This window comes from Dipodomys ordii, unplaced genomic scaffold (assembly GCF_000151885.1).
Source record: "Dipodomys ordii isolate 6190 unplaced genomic scaffold, Dord_2.0 Scaffold1, whole genome shotgun sequence".
In the NCBI taxonomy this organism is placed as follows: Eukaryota; Metazoa; Chordata; class Mammalia; order Rodentia; family Heteromyidae; genus Dipodomys; species Dipodomys ordii.
In genome coordinates this window covers 39,539,292-39,543,261 of record NW_012267217.1, presented here as the reverse complement: position 1 = coordinate 39,543,261, position 3,970 = coordinate 39,539,292, and the positions used below count along the sequence as shown (strand labels likewise).

At 45.3% G+C, this 3,970-nt stretch overlaps 1 protein-coding gene across 1 annotated transcript in view; it reads right to left on the bottom strand.

Annotated features, from left to right (window-relative positions):
- Nucleotides 1-3,546, bottom strand: part of Nbeal1 (neurobeachin-like 1) — a 209,214-nt gene extending 205,668 nt beyond the window's left edge. Inside the window, exons 1-2 of the mRNA XM_013015843.1 lie at nt 3,445-3,546; nt 2,344-2,348 (exon numbers count right to left, since the gene is read on the bottom strand). The gene's annotated coding sequence lies outside the window, so the exon portion shown is untranslated. The remainder of the gene's footprint in view (nt 1-2,343; nt 2,349-3,444) is intronic.
- Between the last annotated feature and the right edge of the window lie 424 nt (nt 3,547-3,970).

Genomic DNA, 3,970 nt, shown 5'->3' with positions numbered 1-3,970 from the left:
AAAAAAAAAAAAAAAAAAAAAGATCAGTCCTCTTATCTCCTGGAAGAAATCATTTTATTCTGAGACTCTTTCAGTGTTCCCTGTAAAGAATAATGAAGACTGTCTTGTCAAAGTGGAGCCCCTAGCCTAGCTTTTTAGAGGAAAATTCCATCAGTGCCTGCCATTAACTAATATTTCCTCTTGGCTTAGTTTAATCTATTTAATATACAGTAATAAATCTGTAATATCTCAGCAGTAAGTTTCACTGCCAACAACTCCATTCTCTGACTTTTGCTGCACTGTATTTCTTTCTTTTTGTTGGTCGTGGGGCTGGAGTCCCTCTACCACTTGAGCCACGGCGCCACTTCTGATTTTCTGGTGGTTTATTGGAGATAAGAGTTTCACAGACTTTCCTGCCTGGACTGACTTTGAACCATGATCCTCAGATCTCAGCCTCCTGAGTAGTTAGGATTACAGGCGTGAGTCACTCACTGGTGCCTAGCCTTGCTGTACTGTATTTTATCATAGAGTTCCATCCTCAGACACAGAGAGATAGTCAAAAGATATTTCCCTCATAATTCATTTTTGTATATCCATGACCATGTACCACACAACCATCTTTAGGGATTTCCCATTATTTTAACTCATTTAATTCTCATAACAATCTGAAAGATACTATTATTCTGCTTGGCAGATAAGGCATACTAGTAACTGTTGGCAGAGCTGATGTTCAGACCTCGCTGGTGGATTCCAGAATCACTGCTCTTAACACTGATCAGTGCTGTCTCTAGTAGAAAGTCTGAGTGACCTCTGGTGGACATTTGTTAACATCATAAGAAGGACACAAATTTTAAGGTAAGTCAGGAGACCAAACTGGCACCAGCATAGCTGATAGGACACGTCCAGACACTGTGAAAAGAAACTTAGATTGCTGGGGTGGGAAACTCTGGCCTGTTTCCATCACCTTAGTTTATACTAGCCATAGTTGTGGCTCACTGAAACTGCTGCTTCCTTCCTAAAGTCCTTAACTCAAGACTCTGTGTGTGTGTGTGTGTGTGTGTGTGTGTGTGTGTGTGTGTGTTTGCCATTGCTGGGGCTTGAACTCTGGGCCTGGGCATTGTCCCTCAGCTTTTTTTGCTAAAAGCTAGCACTCTGCCACTTGAGTCACACTGCCACTTCTGGCTTTTTCTGTTTATGTGGTACTAAGGAATTGAACTCAGGGCTTCCTAGGCAAGCAGCCAAGTGGTTTTTGAAAGGGTTTCCTCTCTTATTTTCCTTTAGGATATCAGACAATTTCTGATGGTGAAACACTGTAGTAAACATAGCAATATATTTACCTCAGAGCCTGTGATTATAACTGTTCAGTGAATTCGTATGATCCAATTATAACTGAGATCATTTGAGAACATACTATGCCTGTCATGGTTCAAATTCTTCGCCTGCATGATCTTATTTGTTTCTCACATACCTAAAATATATCCATCCTTATGCCATTGTTATGCCACAGAGGAAGGAACAGACTCAGGGAAATAAAAGAATTTACTCATGATCATACAACTACTAAATGATAGAATCTGGATTCTAATCCAGAAAATTGGCCAGCAACTCCAAACTGCTTCAAGAGACCCCATGGTTTTTCTTAGGAGAAAGGGAGATAGTTATTAGGCACATTTGTTTGTGTGTGCAAGTAGTAGGGCTTGAACCTAGCAGGTCTGAGCACTGTAACTTAGCTTTTTTGCTTAAGGTTGGAGCTCTACTATTTGAGTCACAGTTACACTTCCAACTTCTTTTTTTGCTGGTTAATTGGAGACTTGCCTACCCATGCTGGCTTTGAACTCCAATCCTCAGATCTCAGCCTCCTGGGTAGTTAGTATTATAGGTGTCAGATACCTGTGCCAGGCACATTTTAATCTTTAAAAAAACTGGATGTAGCTTAAGTGGAGGGACAAAGGGTGAACAAATGTAGTAATGGATGGTACTCACTGGACACTGTTGAAAATGAACTATACAACTTGTGGATGGGGATGGGAGGGAAAACTGGGAGAGTGAAAGGAGTAACATTTTCCTAAACCTTTACCTAATTTATGTAACTGCCACCCCTCTGTATATTACCTTTATAATAGCAATAAAAATAAACTTGTATGATATAATATTTAAGAAGCAAAAAGGGAAATTATGAAGTTGGCTTTTTCTTATTAATTTAACATATATTGAATATATGATACATATGTAATATACAGTCATCCATCACTTAATGACAGGTATATGTCCCGAGAAAAGCATCTTAAGGTGATTTTTGTCATTGTGCAAACATCATAGAGTATTATATTTACACAAAACTGCATATTATAGTCCACTATATACCTAGGCTATATGGTATAGCCATTGTGGTATATGTGGTCCACTATTGATTTTTTTGGGTTGATCGTGGGGCTTGAACTCAGGGCCTGGGTGCTGTCCTTAAGCTCTTTTGCTCAAGGCTAGCATTCTACCATTTTAAGCCACAGCACCACTTCCAGTTTTCTGGTGGTTAATTTGAGTTAAAAGTCTCACAGGTGCTGGGAAGGTGGCTCGGTGGTAGAGTGCTTGCCTTGCATGCATGAGGCCCTGAGTTTGATTCCTCAGCACTACATAAGCAGAAAAAGCCAGAAGCGGCACTGTGGGTCAAGTGGTAGAGCGCCAGCCTTGAGCTGAAGAGCTGAGGGACAGCGCCCAGGCCCAGAGTTCAGGCCCCACAACTGACAAAAAAAAAAAAAAGAAAAGAAGAAGAAAAAGAGTCTCACAGATTTTCCTGCCCAGGCTGGCTTTAAACCTCAATTCTCAGATCTCAGCTTCCTAAGTAGCTAGAATATCAGACATGAGCCACCAGTGCCCAGCTAATACAAACGTTTTGTTAGGCATTAGTGCCTTTCTATGTAGCCAACTCAACATCCTCCTATCCCAGCTTCTCAAGTGCTTGGATTACAGGGATGCACTGCCTTGCTTAACTAACTTTATTTCACAGTTGTATTTTATAAACATCACAGCTGAGAAGCAGCTCGAGTGTTGGGCTCTAGGAATTGTGCAGGGCTGGATCCTGGGAGGCAATCATCTTGTTCACTCAAACATTTTCTGATGGTTATGTCCAACGAGATGGGGAGACAATTGAAAACCAGGTAGGCAGGGTCACTGCCCTCCTGGACTTTATAAATCTGGTGAGAACATTCTTGCTCTGAGTCACTGCCAAGCCCTCGACATTGGACAAGGAACTTCTTTTTTCCTGTTTCTGTAAAACAGGTGTGATTAGATGAATGAATCTGAAACTCGAATCCCCCACCTAGGAATCCTAAGGTGGTATCCTCAGGGTAGTGGGCGCTGGGGAGAGTGGGCGAGGCTCTCCTTGTCCTGCGTTACCGCAAACCCGACAGCGGGGGTCGCTGTTCAGACACTGCTCCAGCCCGCGTTTCAAATGTGTTTGTCCCTTACCGCCCGCCGTCGTCCCCACCGCCGCGGCCGCCGCCGCCCTGCCGAGCTACTTGCCGCCCTCACCCCTTCCCCAGGCACAGCTCCGTGTCACCTCACAGCCTGCCGGGCGGGGCACGGGGGCGGGGCGGCTGCGGCTCCAGGCGGGGCGCGAGAGTGGGAGGAGCCAGAGGCGGGGCGGCTAATCATTCCGCCGACGATTAACCCCGGCCTCCGGCAGCGTTTCTTCAATGGTCCAGCTTGAGGGGCGGGGACGGGGTGAGCAGAAGCCCCGCCCCGCCGAATACCTGCGCAGCCGCAGTCAGCAAGCGGACCTCGCCAGGATTCTGCTCCCGGATCTAGGGTTCTCGGGGCTGAGAATCCGTGAGGAATGACGTGCTGACGTAGTATCCAGCCCCGCCTCTGCTAGGTGGGGCAGACGGTGCTACCGGCCGGTTACGTCATTTCCGCGAATCAGCTGAGGGTAGGGAGTCCCGCGGTCCTGACTGGAGGAGGTTACTTTTAGAGTACTTTGTAGTAGTGGGGTTGG